The sequence below is a fragment of the Pseudonaja textilis genome, chromosome 3 (assembly GCF_049901715.1).
Source record: "Pseudonaja textilis isolate UNSWEBS1 chromosome 3, rPseTex1.2, whole genome shotgun sequence".
In the NCBI taxonomy this organism is placed as follows: domain Eukaryota; kingdom Metazoa; phylum Chordata; class Lepidosauria; order Squamata; family Elapidae; genus Pseudonaja; species Pseudonaja textilis.
The window spans coordinates 178,776,344-178,797,900 of record NC_141992.1 but is presented as its reverse complement, the minus strand read 5'-3'; the positions used below and the strand labels follow the sequence as shown (position 1 = coordinate 178,797,900).

The following is a 21,557-nucleotide window of genomic DNA, read 5'->3' as shown; positions in this document are numbered from 1 at the left end:
CAAAATGAATTTGGGTGACCAAATAAGAGAAAAATGCAAGATACATACCCTGATTCACAAAAGTCTGAGACAGAAACACACGTCAGTTTAAAAAGCATTTCTAAAAAATATTTTCCATGGTGCAAGTTAGAAACATTCAAGTTACTTTTGCTCAAGTTCACTTCTAAATCTAAATGCAGAGAATGAACTGATCAAGAATTTAAAAAGGTTTATCCCCAGTTTTTTTTATAATGATTGGTAGTAAAATGCTATTTTGACAGTTATCATTAATCATTCCTTGTTCTGCATATCAAACATCTTGAAACTATAACTCAAAGTGCAAAGTACAATGAAAAGACTCTCTAGGAAATAATCTAATAGGCTTTTTTATTTTTTATTTTAATACAGATAGGATGCTATTCCAGAAGCTCCGGACTTGCCTTAAAAATACTGTTGCAGTTTCTCACCCTGATCTAGAAGTCAGAAGCAGAAAGTTAAAGCTGTGAGGCCACCGTACCAGCACACATGGATGAGTAGTGAGATGCTAATTATATTTCTGCCCTAATGCAAAACTTTTAGGTAGTGGACCTCTGCTGCTGTCAGATCAAGGTATGTGTAACAACACAAAGATCTACTCAGTTTTGTCTACTTGGAACTTTTATTATTACAATTAGTCCTTAAGTTGTAACCACAGCTGGAATCAGAATTGCCATTGCTAAGCAAGGTAGTTTTTAAGTGAATCATGCTCAATACTGCAAGCCATAGCTCAGAAACAAATCACTGAAGTTTTTAAGTGAATCATTATGTTGTTAAATAAATCTGGCTCGTGCCATTGATTTTGCTTGTTAGTACCTGGCTTGAAAAGTTACAAATGGCAATGACATGACCCCAGGACATGACATCCGTTGCAGTGGTGGGATTCAAAAAATGTACTACCGGTTCTGTGGGTGTGGCTTGGCGGGTGTGGTAGGGGAAGGCAAAATCCCATCCCCTCTCCACTGCGCCAACCTGCTTTCCAGCCCCATTCTCCTGTGTAGGGCAACAAAAGAAGACCCATCCGATCAGCTGGGACTCGGGAGGCAGATAATAGAAGGGGGAGGGGCCAGTCAGAGGTGGTATTTGCTGGTTGTCCAAACTACTGAAAATATCCACTACTGGTTCTCCAGAACTGGTCAGAGCCTGCTGAATACTACCTCTGATATGTTGTAAATACACGTCCATTGCCAAACTACTGAATTTCTGTTAGATGACCATAAGGAGGATAAAACAGTCAAAATTTTGAAGACCTTTTTCAGTGCCGCTATAACTTCAAACGGTCACTAAATGAATGTTTGTAAATCAAGGACCACCTTTATTTCAATTTGTGCTTTCAGTGAGGCTAACAAAAAATAAACACACAAAAGCAAATGTAAAACAATTAAAAAATAATTGAACCACAAAAGCAGCAGCTAAATTAAAAAAAAATAGTAGGAAATGACCAGGCTAAGGCTGAGAGAGGGATAAAATGCGTCTCTGTGTGCCCGCAAGAGAGCTAAGTCCAACCCACCTTGAATGCCGCTCTTATCTCCCGCACATTTCCCTTGACTGCCAGTTGGTTAGATTCTTGTAGAGAGCTTACACTTACAATAAATCTTTACACTCCTTTGAACTTCCTGAATATCCTGATTTTCCTGGCGCTTGATAAAAATCAACCCTACCCAAAGACCAGATTGAAAATGAAGATCTTGACTTCTTTTCTACAGATACTCCTCGACTTACAACAGTTCATTGAGTGACCATTCGAAGTTACGGCACTGAAAAAAGTGACTTGTGAGCGTCTTTACACTTTCAACAATTGTAGCATCCCATGGTTACATGTTTGAAATTTGGATGCTCAGCAACTGGTTCATATTTATGACAGTTGCAGTGTCCTGGGGTCATGTGATCACTTTTGGTAACCTTCTGACAAGCAAAGTCAATGGGGAAGCCAGATTCACTTAACAACCGTGTAAACAGCTTTTCAACTGCAGTGATTCACTTAACAAATATGGAAAGAAAAGTCGTAAAATGAGGCAGAATTCACTTAACAAATGTCTCACTTAATGGCAGAAATTTTGGGCTCAACTATGATCATAAGTCAAGGACTATTGGTTTTGGCAGCTAAAGGCATGGCGAAGGACTTGGAAAATAGGTATCCAGAGGGAAAGGAGGGGTCAAAAATCAGGAATGGTGGCTGTGACCTCCTGCTCTTTATAGAGTGTTGATTGCTCAGGATTTTGACCGTAAATAGTCATTGGTGCCACCTCAACTTTTAACCTCCTTCTAAAGATGTTCCAGCTTGGAAGTGATGTAAAAGAAGGCTCACCATCCTGCACTTAAGAAATGAGATTCTAAACCTCTCTTCTGCATTCATTCAAAAGAAGTTTTTAGCTTCTAATCTTTTATTTTAAAAGTGGGAGGATCATCCTAAATTCACTGAGAATATAGTGAGAGAAGCCGCCAATTCTTTTGAATAGAGTGGGTCATCTTAAATTCATAGTCCTCTCCTTCCTGGTAAATATAGCATTTCTATCTTTTATAATGTCCAATATAAGATTCTCTCCCTGGGCATTAAATAAAGCTAGTATTATCATATTTTCAGCATTACAGGAATTTAACATTCACTTGTAGCAATGGAAAGAAAGAGAGGGTTTTACCATTATGAGTCTGTTGATAAAAGCTCATGTTACCAGAGGTTTATAAATCAGACTTCCATGATTAATAATTTCTTTAGTAACAGAATTCTAATACATAAGTCTTGATGTATTCATTTAAAAGGAAGGAACAAATCCACACATGTGCAGATGTGTTATCACGTTGGAAATGAATGAGTTTCATTTTACTTTTGTAAACTAATTTAACACATTTGCACTTCCTAAATCAATACACTAATTAGAACACAGTTAGTTTTGGGCAATTGGGCTCATAATTTTGCAGTAAAATAATCTAGGACTTTGCAGCTCCTTAAAAAAAGCACGCAGGAATGGAAATGAAACATCAGTTTCTGAATTGTTAAAGAGGTGGCTGCAACCATGTAATCTAAACCCTGACCCTTTTTTTAATGCCTTATGCATTCAACTCATGTAAAATAATGATGGGACTTCTCCTGTGTAGTCATGCTTTTTTTAAAACCTTTCACTGGATTTCCCTCAAGCTGCATCTTTTTCAAAGCTCCAACAGCTGCTTATAAATCACTTTTGGCTTCCGTTTGTCCTTCTCTTTCACAAGATTTACAAAGTACTACTCCTACTCCTACAAAAATGTGTATCCAAGAAAAAAGCATACACAAAGAGGCACATAGAAAATAACCATAGAAAATAATATTATAATAGGTAGACATACCGGTAATTTTTAAAAATTTTATTTTAATGTAATCCTCTGCATCACAGTGGAGTCAGGACAACTGAATAGAACTGAGCGTTTATTGGCCAGATGCCCTTCCTGATGCCTACATGGAACTCACAGCAGATATTTTCCCTTTGTGTCCAGAGAGAGAAATATCTGCAGCTATTTAGGATCAAACTCATAGCCTCCTGATTGTGAGGCGAAAGCTCCACTTGTAGGCCACCACACCACTCATAATTAGATATAGTTATAATTTATATAAAATGGAAAATGTAAAAAAGAAATATATTTTTAAAATCATTCATGGCTTTTTTTTTTTGGCATATTTAAAAGAATATCATGTTTTGTTTAAGGAAGGACTCCTTTAAATTTTATTTCAATTTAAGCTCACCATTTTCTAATATAGTGTGTATGAAGAAGGCAGAATGGTTCAAGAGGCAAAAGTCAGTCCTTAGAAGTTAAATTTCAACCTATCAGATAACTTTCAAAGATGGGTTGGATTGACTGGACAAAGGAAGAAAAATAATTAAAGATTTTAGGATTTAAAATTTCTTTTAAAATATTCCCCATGCTGGTTCTGACTTTGAAACTGGAAGGGCTAATCAGCCAGTAAGATTTGCTCTTTTCCCCCATTCGTCAATCCTCATGTTTTTTCCTCCTAACTCAAACTTTAGAAAACCCACCAACATACTACTTCTTCTGGTTTCCTCTGCATGGAGCAAATCTCCGTATTATTTGGGCTGTGGGGAAATAAAAGTTTGAGCACTAATGTTGTAATATCCTGGGGATATGGGTATTCTTTCATCTTATTGTGGTAAAGGTTAGCTGGTCATTTCTAGCACTCATTGTGACATTTGCTGCTGGAAGTATCTTTATGTTAGGATCTGTTCTTTTCAAAGGAGATCAAAACTATAGACAACCTAACCTGGACAACTTATTCTCCTGTTCAGCAACATGATTAAGAAAATAAAGTTTTACTCTATTTTTACTCAAATATACACATAATATCAGCAGGTTTATTTGTGGCCTCCATGTTAAATGCACATGTATTCAAGTTAGCAACAAATCTCAGCAATCAACTTCACTGGTGTGATGGAGAAAAAATGCAATTTAAAAGAACTTTAAAAAAACTGGATATTCCCTCAAATTAAGGGCTTTTGTAAGCCCTTTAGGTTGAGGATGATGTGTGAGAATGCTGTTTTTTATTTGTTTCCTTGGAGTGACTGTTTTTTTCTATGAATTACTGTTTTCTTAGTTTTTAATCTTGTGAAGGTGCTTAGAGTCATTTAGGAGTTGATTAGCTTAAAAATTGGATGGATAGATGGATGAAGGAGGGAGGGAGGGAGGAAAGAAGGAAGGAATATAGATTGCCAGAAAACCATCTCTTGATCTATCTGCATCTACATTTCTCTATTAATTCAAGTTTTTTAAAACATCAATTATCTTTCTTAAATCTTCTCTTTACAACCTTCTAATGTATTTTTCAGTGTAACCTTTCCTGTAATAACTCTGAATGCAAAATCCTCAAAATAAAAAGAGCATACTTTAAAAAATAAATTACAAAAGAGCTAACAACTTCTAATTCAAATTTTCTATGACATATAGTTTTATTTAACCTTAACAAAATCAGAACAGATTTTTTTAAAAAACCCAGAAACTAATATCAAACACTTACAACAGAACATAAAATGTGACACATATCTTCTAAATTTTAATCTAAGGTAACAAACCTCTGATCTTTAGTGCCTAATGTAACAAAACCAGAAAATATTTCAGTATTTTTCAATTATTCAATTTCAGGATCACACCAATGGAAACAAGGCAGACGAGACCAAAAGTGGATCTCTTAGGGAGCAATTATAATCTGCTAATGAGGATAAGAGAGGTTAAGCAGATACCTGCTTTTTACCAGCCTTTCAAGTAATTCAGCAAACAATCCTCAAGGGTTGTTTATGAAGACTCAGAAGGTTAATAGAGATAAAAAAAGTAAGAAGCTTGACCATTCTTTTGCTTTTTAGCTTAAAAGAAATTGTTCATAATTCGGTCATCTTAGATAAATTGTACATCTTGTTATTGTCCAGGTCTCTTACTCATGATTCTTTGGGCGTAATATCAAAGTTTTCTTGGCAGCAATATCAATTAGTTTGCCACTACCTTCTTCCATATTTTTTCGATTGTTTCTTTTCTTATGGACTTAGTCTTTTCTGGATCTCCCATTCAAATAGGAATCAAGACTACCCATACTTAGCCATGGCCAGTTAAGCATAGCCACATTGTCCCAAAATGCATTTTCTGACATTAGGGAATTGGTAGCAGAATCAACTAAAATTCCTTAACAAGGGCACAGTTCATCATTTTCCCTTTTCAAAATGGCACCCTTGGAAGAAATCAGTCTTACCAGAGTATATACAATTGGTATGAATATTTCAGGCAATATTAAAAAGAAATACATAAGTTGGAGCCAGAATAAAACCTAAATTTGGTCTAGCTTAGAAGTAATTAAAATAGTAAGCTTACAAGTAATTAAAATTAATTAAATACAATGAATATTATCTATTTCAATGCATTTATAACCTTACCTATTACCTGACCTACTGAAAATTATAATCTAATGATAATTTCTGAAGGCAATTGAAGAGGTTGAGGTCTCAACATCCAGCTCTGGTGTAGACGGAAAACAAAAGACTAGTTCTTAAAAATCAAATTTGTTATATCGTAATATCCAATGCATTTCAACTACTGTTATTCTATTACTTTCGTTAAAAAATCTTATTCCAGAGCATCATTTTTAGAAGTGTACTCATTAGCAAATTGTTTAGCCGAGCTTTCAGGATAAGACACATAAAAAACTATTGTCCTTATGCACCAAGCAATCTCAGTGAAACTATTCATAATATTCAGGAATCAAACTAAGGATTTGATTATTCGTTTCCCTTCTGTCTGTTAGTTTTTAGTACCCTCCCTTTCTTATGGTTCAGAGAAGAACGCTTTGTTTTCCTCCTTCTATATCTGTTTTGCTATGAAAGATAATTCTATATTTGGCTAAGGCCTGAAAAAGAAAACATAGTTTTAAAACTGCTGATTTGTATTTTCTAAAATCTTCTTCATTATTTATTCATTAATATTTACAAAAAGAAAAAAGAAAAGAAAAGCACACGGAAATGGATATGCTTGAATAAATTGCTGCCAAACTTGGGATGGGGGTGGGGAGGAACAGGGAGAAGTAACGAATGGAAAATAGAAATGAGTATTCACAGATGGAATCCCATATGACAGCTGGGCTTCCCTGCAACTAGAGAAACCCAACTGTTTACCCCAGGAGATGATCACTAGAAAAACAACACACCGTTCCCACACTTGACAGACTTCACAAGCTTTTAACAAAGGCAATTTGAAGAAAGGGAGGGAGAAAAGAAGTGTATATTCAAACTGTACCTCTATAATTGCCAATACAATTTGCAATGTTTTTTTTTCATGTATTAAGGATTCTAAACTACTGCAAATAATCAAAACTTTCAGCTGTCCCTATAATATAAATCAAGACAGGATGATATGGATGTAACTTTGTTATGTGGTACATATAAATGAAAAAATGCACAAGAGATGTACTTGTAACTTTTGTTCTTGTTGTAAAGCAATTAGCCTTTGTAGCAGAATTCAACTTAATTGTAATAATAGAAAAATTTTGATCTCTTCTGCCTATTGATACCCTGTTTGCCCAAAAATGACCCAACCAGAAAATAAGCCCTAGCAAGATTTTTCAGGATGCTTGTAATATAAGTCCTACTCCAAAAATAATCCCCAGTTAAGATCATCAGCCAGACTGACACATTCATTACTGTTTGTCCCCAAATAAGACCTAACTCAAAAATAAGCCTAATGCATCTTTTGGGGCAAAAAATAATATAAGACCTGGTCTTATTTTGGGGGTATCAATTGCTATTTTTTTTCCCTATGAAAAAATTATATAAGACTTTCTTCATATGAACATTTGGACCAATTCAGATCTAGTAAAATGAAGAGTCAAAATTTGTTAGTAAAAAAATCAGGGATGTGTTATCTTTTCCAAATGAAAAGATCATTTCACTTTTTTGAGAAGGTGAAGGTACTACTAGGCAAGCAGCAAGGACTCACATTCAAACACTTCACATAATAGCACCCTCCACCTAGATGAAGAACCACTTATAAGTATTCTCTGAGTATGATTCTCAAGCAAGTTGTGAATCCAACTATATCACCCAATCAATCACCGATATGATAAGATCTGCTTTTGACACATCCATGTTAATCATTACATTAAGATCTTCTACCAATTCATCTTTATTTTCATTTGTTCCTCACCAATCCATCTTTAAAATTGCTTTGTTTAGTCCATCTTCAAAATAAGTTGTTCATATCACAATCCATGTTTAAAATAAATGCTCCCCACATCTGTATCTGTTTCATTTTTATTGATCTGGCTGCAAAATAATCACTGAGTTCTCTGGCAGTAGAAGCCCCAAATCTGCTGATAGATGCTTGAATATTCAGGAAGAGATCAGGAAGAAGGTTGTTAGAAATCAGGAAGAAAGGAAAGTGATTTTAGTTGCAACTGGATTAGCAGCAGAGGTTCAAATCAACAAAGGCAGGTAAATAGGGGCATGAAAAAGATGTTTTAAGCTCACACTCAATTATTTGGGACTCTGACTTAAACAACCGGAATATCTCCAGACATTGGAACTTATAGTATACTATTGGAATCAACTCACAGTAGATTTCAGGAATGTTGCAAATTACTGAAGGACAATTATTTTTCTATAAATTCTGGTGTATCAGGTTGCACTATATGCATCTGAATGGTGTGCATTGTTACAGACGACATCAGAAAGTCACATTATGTTGCAGCCAGCTCATTTCTGAATAGTCCTCTATGCCAAAATTTGCTTACAAATGAAAAAATGACAAAGCTTATAATTCAACTACTAAAATCTTCATTTCTACTTTTCTCCATATATACAGTATATCAATGAAATAAAGCAGGCATAAACAGCCATTGAATACATCAACGATTAGAAATTATTATAACTCAAACAAATTCTTTATATTTTGCAAATCATTTCTTACATTGAAAAGACTTGGAACTGAAACACAACCTGAAATGACATTCCAGTTGGCTATTTCATTTCTACCACACTGTGTTGCATGTGTGGACCAAGCCTGAAGTATTTCTTATAATACCTGACTGTATAATTTAGATGACTGAACTGCTCCTAAATGAAGAACTTTACGACTATCTATATGGTTAATATGATAGCTTTGCTTGGTTCATATTTGTTTTGTCCACATGAATTCCTATGAGCAAAACAGCATGAATAGAAAATAAATCAGGTGTAAGACCACTGTATTGAGTTTAGAAATAATTATTTTTTCTAGATCGAATATAGTTACCATCAGCTATTTGTCATGTAATTCGCAACAGATTTTGAGACCTTTCTTCTCCCCTCCAAAAATAACATGGAATCTAGTCAATCTTAATATCTCACACACAAAATAATATCTGAATTCATAAACTGATTATTTTCAAGAAAGAATAAATAAGAGCTGTTGGAGTAGGGGAAAGTATACTTGTGACTTGAATTGAATTAAAAACAACTTTGTTTTATTCATTTTACTTAGATCAGCATTACAGCTTAATATGAAAGGTCCCTTTAGATAACTTCAAACAAGGTGATGTGTCCACTGTCACTTTGGCATCACTTTTTCAAAAAGAAAACTAGCTAGAAAGATAATTTCAATCACAGAAAATATATATTCCATGGAATGACACATTTTGTAAGAGAATATACTGAGTAAACATAGTGTTTTAACAGAGAAAAGGCTTTAAACTACTGAGATTGTAATTACTGTGATCACGTAGAAAAAAAACAAATGTACTCTGACACACAAATGTATCCGCTATTGTAATTTAACTATTCTTTCAACAGACTTTAGTAATTATTATCCTCTGAACCAAAATCAATGATTTATAACTGAAATAAATGTAAACTCATCCCTGCTTTCGTTCCGCATCAGTCTTCCACTTGTTTCTAATATTAATTCACCTATGCAATGAGACTCATTTCTTCACCTGCATAGTCACTGTAGACACTCCCTTCTTCAGAATCCACCAGAAAGCTGAAAACAATACATCTTAAAAGAAAGAAGAAATGGTGTCCTGGACTCTGGGGTAGACAGCAAAGACAGCAAAAACTGAGGTGTTGTACAACCCACAGAAAAGAGAGTTGAGGTTTTCATCAAGCAGTCTCAACTCCCATCTTTGACTTTTGAATGCTACTCGCTACAGATACCTTGTTTTCATGTTCCTTCATGTTCCTTCATGTTCCTTCATAATCTATTCTTCACCCTACCCAGTCAGGGTCTAAGAAAGGGATCCCCAGGGATCCCCAACCTTTTGAGTACCAGGGACCGGTTCCGTGGAGAAAGGTTTTTCTGCAGACCCAGAGGGTGGTGGTTTCATGTACTGCCTGCATCCCACAGATAGGGCTTGGCTTCTTTGCATGGACCAGTTTCTGACATGCCGCGGACCAGGATTTGAGAACCCCTGGTTTAAGAAGCTTCTTTCTTGTGTGACTTTGGGTTCTTGAAGAGTCAGAGATATGCCTCAAGCAAGTGAACACATAGAAGCCTATTTTATTCAAGACGATTAACAATATTGGGGAAATGTTCTCCAAGGTAGATTTTACACACATAAAGATCTTCGAGGCAGAATAATATAATCCAGATCCCACTAGACTGTGGGAACAAAAATAGCCCCACCCTATTAGTAGCATTCAGGCTTGCTATTGCTGGAAGACTAAATGAAATCTATTTGAATTCAGGCTTTAAAGTTTCCACTCAAAACTTTGGAGCTGCATTCTGTCAAAAGAAAAGGTATTCAAAAAGCATAACAAAAATCAGGACGTCATGTCAGAGTTTTCATGGAATTTTTCTTACATCAGTAGCATTATAGAAATGTATCTTATTCTGTTTTTACTCAGAAAGCTTTATCGAGCAATCAAGGCAGATGTATAATAAGCTAAGCTACTCTGTAAATCTAAACATTTCCCCCAAATAGAAAAGATACAGCTTGAGCTCACTGATTGTTACCATGGCAACTATCTAAAATGAAAATCTGCTTAACCCTTTCTCTCTTGTAACCACCCATGTACCAATGTTAGCTGACTTTCATGCACTTATCTTCACCTTTTCCCCTCTCTCTAGAAATTCATAATTTGGTTGCTTCTCAATAGTTATGCTTCAGTTATCCTATCTCGGCCTCAGAGAACTGTGATGGGTGGAGAGTTTCAAAATGGGATGCTTATTGGCGCTTTACTGGAACCGTAAGGTAGGAAGTAAATTCTTAAAATGCCAAAACAAACCTTAGTTTACTGCTTGAAAGACTACAGCTGCTACTAAGCCCTGACTGAGGAATAACTTTAAACACAGTCATTCTTGCACTTCATTCTTCAAAAGGGCAGAATGTTTCCTTCAAATACTGGACATTAATGTCCCTTCTTTATTCCGCATTTCAACTGAACTTGCTTTTTATTGTTTTGGTTATCGTTTTATTTATGGAATTTTTTTTTCTATATTTCAACCGATCCAAGTGGCATATAAAATAAGCAAAAACAGCATCCGCTATCTATCAATTGCTGTATTTCACAATGATTTGGCCTGCTGGCTGGGGAACTCTGGGAGTAATGTCCACAAAACTTAGAAGTTCCTGAGGCTGAGAAACAATAATCTGTCCACCAACATGCCCCAATTGAATAATCCCAAACCTTCCCAAATCTTGAAGTTTTTACATCCCTGCAAAAATTCATCGGTGAGTAGTACTTATGTATGGAGGAGAAGACCCACTACTGAGAAGATCAATGAGAAGATCCTTTGCAGATGGAACTCCTTGGGAATGAGATTCTTAGCAGGCTTTTCCCCCCTAATTCTTTTACACTTGTCTGTCAAGTACATCTATTACACAGACCTTGTCTAACAAGAAAGTATTCCATACCATACTAATCATTTAGTTAGAAATATCACTAAGATCAGTATATCCGATTTCAAACGATCAATTTCCTTCCTCACTTTTAGTAAGGTAGAACATTAAACCTAGTGCCATTTATAAACATTAACAATTGTACTCTTTTATTCAGTTTGAGAAATTATTTTTCTTCTTCTGCAATTTTTGTCTTTATTTTCCATTCTGCTGTATCAAAACAAAAAAACTAAAAAAACTAACTCCTTTTTTATTCTATTCAATCATGTCCAATTCTTGAAGACTGTCTGGAAAAGTCCCTGCAGATTTCTTGGCAAGGTTTTTCAAGCTTTTTTAACCACCTTCCTAGGCAATATCCGTGGGCTGGCACAAACGAAAACCCAATCCTGGAGCATCTTAGGAGGATTAAAATTCCTTATATCTAAAGCTATTATTATCCCACACAAATTTATGTTACGAATTGATTGCTTAAGCACTCTTACCACTGGGAAACTACAACCTTACTCTCTATGTTATGGGCATTCACCTATCACAGCACCACCATTTTGATCCCTCAGTCTTTTCCTACCTTGTCTTCTGCTTGGTGTGCAGAAGCAAGGAACAGAAATAACTCCTCTGCTTTTAGCTGCTGCAGGTCTTACTTGCACTCGTCCTAGTCCACATCTTTGCTTTAAATCATGCACCTTACTTGGTCATGAATTTAGATATTGTGATGACCCAGATAAGACATGAAGGCCACACATGAAGGTCACACAGCCAGCTGAGAGTTCAAACTCCCTTTAACGCTCCAAATTTCCCCCAAATGCTCCCATGTTCTTGATAAGTCCCAGAGCAAAGTGCGCATGCTTTGTCTGGAATTATATTGACTGGACTAAAGTTCAGTTCAGGATCATAATTATGATACACTGTTGGGTTTCATGGTTTAGTGTTTACAGTCTAGGTTTCCAGATGTTTTGCCAGCAAGCCTGGTTTATCTTAATAGGCAAGGTGGTGTGTGTAGAAATTCATTGCTAATTAGGTTCATTTTAATATTAGTGGCATTTGTATTCTACATGGTATGTGGATGTATTTATAATGGAGGAAATATATTTTCCCATATGTTAAAAGAAATCTTAGTTCTTGACAGTGGATATTTCACTGACTCTACATCTCCAATATTATGTACACACATACATTCCAAACACTACACCAAGGACTGTTTTCAAGAAGCAAACATGTTATTTTTCATATTAGTATATTTCATGTTTAATAATATTATGATCACTCAATCAGACAGCCTTAGAGGCTCCCCAAATACCATGCTTACTTATCAGTTTTGGCAGATTTCCCAGGAGTAACTTCAAAATAGTCTTATTGCTGGCCAACACATTAAGCACGTACACAATTCTCTACTGCTAAATATTTTCAGACCAAGTGAATCTAAAAGGAAATTGGGACAGATAATTTTCATTCTGTTTTTTAAACAAGCCACCCAAATCTTTCAATATACTCACCCTGCTATTTTGGAGTTTCTGATTCTCTCAGAAGTACTGTAGTGGAGTGGAGTGAGAAAATATGCACAGAGGGATGCAAATGTGCACAGATGTGTACTTATGCATGGATCTTAGAATGGTAATTTGTGCTGATGCTCACTTACTTCCAATGTCTACAGTGATTTACATGTACAGATGTGGCAAATGCTCTATAGAGACTGCTGGATTACAATCTCTGACTTCTTAGCTAGCAAAGCTATTTAGCCCCACCTCTTAGAATGGCAGTGGGGAAATAAATATATATTTTGTTTTAGTATTTTGATGTGTGCTGTCCCAGTGCTTGCCCACAGGAATATCCATACAATTTCCCTGATCCTGTCTGACGAGAGACTACTAATTATTATCCAATGTAAGGGTCTGTGTGCCTCTTCCTGAATCTCAATGTTCCTCTATAGCTGAGAGGTCAAATTGATTTAAATTTCTATAATATCCTCCTAAATTTGCTGTGGGTAAGCAAATTGGGACATGTTGATGGTCAGTGGGGAGGCAGCATAAAATGACATGCTTAGTGCTGCCAATCCCTTAGTTCCAGCTGGTTTGATTGGCAGCCTGTGGGACCTTACTCTTTCTTTAACAAGCCCTTGTTTCTGCAAGCCCCTCCCCTTAATTTTTTTAAAGAGGTTGAGTGACTAGTTAGTTTATCTAGAACAGGGCTGTCAAACTCACAGCCCAAGGACCAGATGTGTCATTTGAACTGCCAAATTGCAGGCAGCCGATAAGTCAGCAGAAGTGGCCTGCAGTGCAGCACTCTAACTGAACTACCAAGGCTCCAAAAAGTCCTGATACATGACGACACTGTGACAACACGAGTTTGACACCCCTGATCCAGAAAGGGTAGAGCTTTGAAATTGACCAGCTTGTGAATGGCTTATGTACATAATTGAAAGACCAAGCTCTATACCTGCCTGAAAGAAATAGCCTTCTTGGTGGTTACTGCTCCCAAGGAATCACTGGCTCACTTCCTCTCTTCACATTATGTATTTAGGGTAGTTTACAGCAGCATCACATCAATCCACACAATCCTTTCTTGAACCCCAGTTCTCTATTGAGCACATGGATCTCACCTACATAAAACTGACAACTGCCAGATAGCAGCTGAAGTATACAAACACACCTACACAAAACTTTCTTTATGCCACCTACCGGTTGAGAGATAAAATAGAGGACCTCCTGACCTGGAGGAGTAGAATGCCATGAAATTGACTATCCCATTCTTGATTTAATGCATGTAGTTGAAAATGTAATTGAAAGAAGTAGAAAAGCTACACTTAGCTTTTCTACTTCTGTAGGTTCTAGCAACACTTTTTAGCAGTTGCTGCTCTTAGGAAAGTCCTGGTTCCTTGCTTCCTCTTCTCATATTACCTTACAGCTTGCACACTTTTCCTTATTCCTACACCTGGTCTCAAACTCCAGCTCTTTAGCAACACTTTTCTATTAGTTTTATTTTATTTATTACTTTATTTATTACTTTATTACTTTATTTAGTTATTTATTTGTCAAGCAATTATAAGATAACAGGTATAAGTATAAACATACTTATGAATACATGAAATGGATACCTATAAGAAAAATAGAAAGAAACAATAGGACAGGGACGGTAGGCAAGTTGGTGCGCTTATGTATGCCCCTTACAGACCCCTTAGGAAAGGGGTGAGGTCAATAGTAGACAGTCTAAGGTTAAAGTTTTGGGGGTTTGGGGAAGAAACCACAGTCAGGTAGAGTATTCCAGACATTGACCACTCTGTTGCTGAAGTCGTATTTCCTGCAATCAAGTTTGGTGCAATTAACCTTGAGTTTGTATCTATTGTGTGCTTTTGTGTTGTTATGGTTGAAGCTGAAGTAGTTGCCTCTTAGAGGTGCAATTCCACATGACTGCTAGAAGACAGTCAAGACAGACAAAATGTCTTTACACTTTGTTGCTTCCTAGTTGATCTTAGGTTTCCGGAATTAAAAATAAAAATTATAATCAGCATTCATGAAGCAACCATACATAAGGGAAGCTTTTCATATTCTGGGTAATGTTTGGGAGAGGAATTTCATCTGAGGAAACTACAAATAATGGCCTTTAGAATGTTTTATAAAACAGCAGTACAGCAAGGATCCATTCCAAGCGCTTGACAAGGAGAAGCTGTGGGGGAAGATTTAGGGAGCCATGATTTCCTGCCAGCAACATGATGGGAGGAATGCATAGCAAAGCATTGGTACAAGTAGTTCTTGACTTACTTGTTAGTTTAAAGCTACAACGGCCATGTAACACGTGATTTATGATCTGTCCTCAAAGTTACAATCACCACACCATCGTTCACATGAACACAATTTGGGCCATTGGCAACTGACTCACATTTACAACTGGTTGCAGCATCTTGGAGTCAAGTGATGACCTACATTTTATCATTTAGATTGTATTCCTTAAGCAGGGGTGTCAAACTGGCAGCCCATGGGCTGGTTGCATCACATTCAGGCCATGCCCACCTTGGCTCCACAAAGGCAAAGAACATCATGATACACGACACAATAGACTTTGACACCTGTGCCTTAAAGTAATCTATTAGTCCCTTTAGCGCAGGAGTGTCCACCTCATGGCCCATAGGCCAGATGCATGACGGGCTAGCCTTGCCCCCACCTGGTTTAGCAAAGGGGGGAAAAAGTCCTGATACGTCACGTGACACCACCGTGACAGCGTGAGTTTGACACCCCTGCTTTAGCATTATTCCTGGATATAGTGCTTTGAACTAGTATACCAGAATACCTTCTTTCAATAACTTCTACTGGTTTATGATGGGAATTATTACCTGTGTCTCTTGTTCTGGTCAAAAGCTTGGAAATAAATTCCCAGTGCCCTAAATTTAGAGGAGAAAATAATCCCTGAGACAAATTGTTATTTATTAATGATTCTTACTATTATTTGCTCTCTTGTCTTCTTGCTCTCAGAAGACATTCCTGTCAATTCTTTTACATATAAAGTTCTTAACATTACTTTTGAGAAAGTAGAATCGTGAGCATAATTAATGCCTTGCATGAATAAAACATGATATATAAGACTGTCTTCAATCGATCTTAACACAGGAAGTAGATATTCCTGAATTTTTTATAGCATGCCTTCAAAAAAGGCATAAAAAGTTGAAAGCTTTCTTTTTATATGCATTGTTTCTTCCTGGATAGACCCTTTCAATTGGGCAGAAACTCGCATAGCACTTTCTTTCATAGGACACTAGTTATCATGACTATTTAGTACCACTTGCAGTCTCATCCCTGGTTTAGCTTTAAGGATGTGCATCTTTCAAGTTCTCGGGACCTTATGTGATCACAGCACCTCTTTACCTTTCAATAAGGCATGCTGAGTTTTTTCAAGCTGCTTAGCAGTATGAACAGAACACTATTTTAAAATTCCTTAGACTAAAAACAAACAAATCTTCATACAACTGCCAAATTCTTATCCGAATGTAGTCATGGGGCACAATATTATAAAAATGTAGGAAGATAATAAGTTACATAAAAAGTAAAGAATAAAAAAATTACATGTATGTAAATTTAAGTATCGGAGTTTTTTCTCTTTCATATGAATACAGGATTATTCAGTTCTCTTAAATTTAATCCAGCAACCTCTGCCCTACTTTTCTGCATGTGCAAAAAAAAATATCTCAAGCCAGAACTTATGAATAAACTACACAGGAGCAATCTTGGAGCTTGTGAATGAGATAAACAGGGGCAACATACTGGTTTAGCATTGCCATTCTGTAATGTACAGGTGTCTACATTCCCTATAACAGGGACATGAAACTCAATTTTACTGAAGGACGCTTCAGGGTTATCTTGGGGCCTGAGGTGGACATGACCAGAGTAGGTGTGGCCAGTTCAACATCACTCGTGTTGGGGGTGCCTGTGATGGCCTGAGTGCTGTGTCAGCGAAAATGGGCTCCTGAGCTCTATTTTTGGCTGTGACTGCCTTCTGCAACCTTCTGACAGCAAAAGAAGAGCTCGGGAGGGCCAGTCCTTCGCTGTTTCCACTGCAGCCCCGCAGGCCACAACTAAGATCCGGCCTGTGGACTTTTGGTTTGAGATCCCTGCCCTATAATAATTAATGGTTGTAACTTGTTGCAAGAAAGGATAAAATGCTGCCTTTGAGAATGCTATTTCTGTGAAAATATTGAGTAAAGATGGTCTGCAACGGAGTGTGTCAATTGCGGATGGAGAGCCCCTTTTCACTAAATACGCATGCATTATATGAATAAGAATATAGGTTTTGTTAGAGAGTAAAAGAGAGAAAGGGAGGACAACTATTTCCTTCCTAAGCACTTCTTAACTTTACCAATAACCTGCAGTTGTGGGCTTCATAGCAGCAGGCCTATTTCCAGGTGGAGCCTGGAAATAAACCCTGGAAGCCCTTCTTGCTTTAAGGTAACTTAAATACAAAAAAAATAAAATAATCCCAGTCTCTACCAGCAAATAATTGGCTCGGAGGACTGCTTACATTTTATAGCAATGGATGTACAAATTTATATTTAAGGACCATCTGATTTCAAACTGCACGCTAAAAAATCAACAGGAATGTACAATCCTAAATACTTAAGCAAAAACTCAGTAAAAGATACAGTAGGCAAACATTGTAGTCAGCTCAGCAGTGATTACCAACTCATGCTCCAAATTCACTATAAAATGAAAATCAATATTTCCACAAGTTCCTGCAACATAAAAGATAACCTTCATTGATTTTTCTAGACTTAGGCCACTCTGATAAAATCTAATATAAATTTTCAACCACAAGGATTTGGATCAGAGCAGAGGTGATAAGTCCTGCGCATCTCTTAAGAGGTGGAGAATTTTTTTTTTTAAAGTGCACGTTCATACTATTTATAATTTGCCCTGTGCTAGTGAAAGCTTTTCCACCAGTGCTATCAGAAATCTCTTCTAATTTTTATTACTGTGAGGCTAAAGCCTGTTCCAGATAATTTGGAAATTTCAGGGGAATTGTGATAGGGCTGATGGTGCAGCCCAGGCTGACTTGAGAAAAGAGCTAACCCGTAATAGCCTCCATGGCCGTGCTGATTAAATGTTGCCGTAGATGAAAGGGCTGCCATTGCTGCAATAAATTAACCAATCACACAAATCCCAAGTCACTGCTAATCCTTCCTTGATACTCTGATCCTCTGATCAGCTCAAGGAGGTAAAGAAACTGGCTTGTGACGCTTGGAGTTCTAACCCCTGGATTTCATGTACACAACAAACTAATGATATCCTGCTGACCAGTTCAATGAGATGAACTCTCTCAGAACCTTTTGGGAACTCTGCGGCCTCTTCTTTTTTTAAAAAAAAAAAAATTGACACGTACAGGGCAGTATTTTTCTGAGAAACCACAGGAAAACTGTGAAACATCTGTGAATTAGCATAAGTAGCAGCAAATACCCAAATGCTGAAGATATTTACATCTTAGCAAAGTAGGTGATGAACCAAGAAAGAAACTGAGATATTAAAGGGCAGCTAATTTGTTCCTATGGAATTCTGCAACGTTCATTCTGAAAGATAAACTTTTTCCTTTGCCTTAAGTGTTGGAAAATGTATCTATAAAGACGGAATGTGCACATTTGCACACATGTATGTTATACTGAGTGTGATTATAATTAAAGATAGACAACTTATTTGATCAATCAATAGAAAGTCGGACCACTGTTTTCCCCCTTTGAATGATGGGTTTCCAATACACACAGCATATTTTATTATAAATTCAGAAACTTTTTTTAGTGTTTTAGTTGTTAAAAAAGGGCTCTTGAGTTTTCTTCTGTAAGTGCTTCATTTAAACAGTTTTTGATGTTTTTCATTATGCCGCTTTGTCAGTTCTGCAAAATTAAAACCTATTTATTTTCTTCTTTTGTTTCCCAATGTATCCCCACATTTAATTTTATAATATTTCCAGAATCAAACAAACCAGCTGCTTTTCTTTCTAAATTTCAGAGTGTAATTCCTAGGTAATATAGGTAACATCATATAATATAATGAAATGTGGTGTATAATACCTAAATGAACATCCATCATGTTTTGCATCTGTGTTGCCATACCGGAATCTTGTTGTATGATGTTTGACAATGTAGCATGCTATAGGAGCAAGCAAAACTTTACACTTTGGAAAAAGAAAACATAAAGTTGTTGTTGATGAAATCAGCCAACAACCTAGTTTTGTAAACTTAATCCTAACACCAAACCTGCTCAATATTGCACTGGATTCTAAAAGATTTACTTAAACATCATTATAATCAGACTGTCAGCCAGCCACTGCATATGTAACAAAGAAGCAATATTACGTTATATGTGCTTAAAGAAAAGTTTTCGGCTATGAACGTAGTATGTTTGTATCGCTGTTGGCTATCAGGTACCTGCTTCTTTCTTTCTTTCTGCTGGCAAGTTTTAATCACTATGAACTTTAGGACTTTTTTTTTGCCTCTATCAAAATGCATGCGTACACAAACATATGAATTTATTTATATTATTCGTATACATAAAAATGTGCTCTTTTCGGCAGCACATATATTAAAATTGGAATGATACTACCAATAATTTTTATCTTGATAATGTTGTTATAGTCACTGCTGCTAGTTCCAATTATTTATATTATTTCTTACTTATTACTATTGCTTGCTAACTTACTTACTAATAATTGTTATTGTCCCAAAGGTGCTTTTTGAAAGGCAACTGGACTTTCTTTGGTTGTTTTGTTTCCTTTTGTTTCCTTTACTCTCTTTTTTTTCTTTGAGCTGAAGAAGTTTCTTAAATGAGAAGTGAAACATCTTCAAGGAAAAATAAAGAAATGCTAGTTGTCTTTTGGAACCACCTTTGGAACAGCCGTGATCTGGGTGACTGAGAATCTCCACAGACATTCCTATTGTTTTTCCACTTTTCCATCCTTAGATGCTGGTCCTGAAGACTCACTATTCCCTTTTTGTTTGGGGAGCTGGAAAAGAGTATCTTATTATTGGCTTTACAAAAAAAACATGAGAAAAACTTTTGTAGGAATCAGTTAGTAAGAATATAAACAAACCAGTATTTATTCTGCAAAACAACGTTTCAGACTTATACAATGATCTCAGGAAAAATCTCAATAAAGTTTTACTGAGGATTGTAATGCCTATCCACGATCAGTATGATTTGGTTCAAAATACCATTATTTTGGAAGTAGGTTAGAAAAAATTATTCACATTTTGAATTAATAATAAACCAAATGCCATCTTAACACTAAACTGTTGGTAATTAATAAAGCTGGTTTCAACGAATTATAAGCAAGAGATATCTGGTTTATTTAGGTTTGGAATACATTGGAATGGGATGGGATGGGGTGGGATGGAATATTGCTTGTGAAGGCTTGTTGCTTGGAAAAACAGCATATAACTAATAAATATAAATAATATTAAATTACTGAATTTATTAATGATGTAAGTCAGGCAATAATTCCAAACTTATCTTAGCCACATCCACATAAGAGGAAAAAGGAAGGGGGAAAATAAAATTATTCTAAATATCACTATAGTTTATCCCAATAATCTTCCTGTTCGTCACACTCAACACTGTGAATGTAGAGTTACTTAGAAATTAGATTTAATATCTTTATAGGAAACTAAAATATTAGCAAATCTGTAATACATTATGCAGTATCACTTTAAGATCTGTGCAAAACATTCATCAAGGAACTTTGCTCATGAATTAAATAGATTTCTGGATCAGCTCCTAAAAGTCATAAGGCACTTGCAGCCAATCAGTAAAGTTTCTTGAAGGCCATATCAAGTTATTCAGAAGCTGATCTTAAGAAGATTTTGGAAGAGCCTTGAAGCAACAGTGTATAGCCTTCTTGTATCTATAGCTTTGGCTGATTTGTGGCTTTGAGCAGCAGATCCAACAGAATGAATTATTTGCACAGTCTTACCATACTTGTTCTTTCTTTTCTGGATGCAAGACAAATAGCATATTTTTTACAGAGGACACATTCTTGCTGAGAAAAGTCTTTTAAGTTCAAGAAACACTTGAACTTAAAAACATCTTTTTTCTTAAAGAAGAAATAATTCGTGGAATGTTATATGATGAATGTAATGCTATTACTGCTTTCCAAGTTTACTCTTATATGCTTCTTGTCATTATTACTGTAGTCCAACTGGCTTTTTTGTCTTGATGTCACTGGCTAAACTAGACAAGCAATAGGCCAAATGAGGCATCTTCCCTGTATGATGTCAGGCTTTGGACTATTATGAGATGGTCAGAAAATCATACTAGAGTACAACAATAAGGGCCACTAGTTAATAATAAAATGCAATATATAACTGTCTGGTTTGGTTCTGCAACCCAACAGGACAGACACAGACTTCAGAGGATAATTAGGACTACAGAAAAAATAATTACTATCAACCTGCCTTCAATTGAGGACCTGTATACTGCATGAGTCAAAAAGAGGGCTGTGAAAATATTTACAGACCTTCATATCCCGGACATAAACTGTTTCAACTCCTTCTCTCAAAACCACGCTACAAAGCACTGCACACCAGAACAACTAGACATAAGAACAATTTTTCCTGAATGCCATCACTCTGCTAAACAAATAATTCCATCAACACTGTCCAACTATTTACAAAGTCTGCACTACTATTACTATTAATCTTCTCATCGCTCCTTATCACCCATCTCCTCCCACTTGC

General features: G+C 36.2%; 1 protein-coding gene across 2 annotated transcripts in view; it reads right to left on the bottom strand.

The window, feature by feature from the left end:
* Positions 1–21,557, bottom strand: part of ZFPM2 (zinc finger protein, FOG family member 2) — a 345,130-nt gene that overhangs the window by 111,440 nt on the left and 212,133 nt on the right. The gene's annotated exons all lie outside the window — the stretch shown is intronic.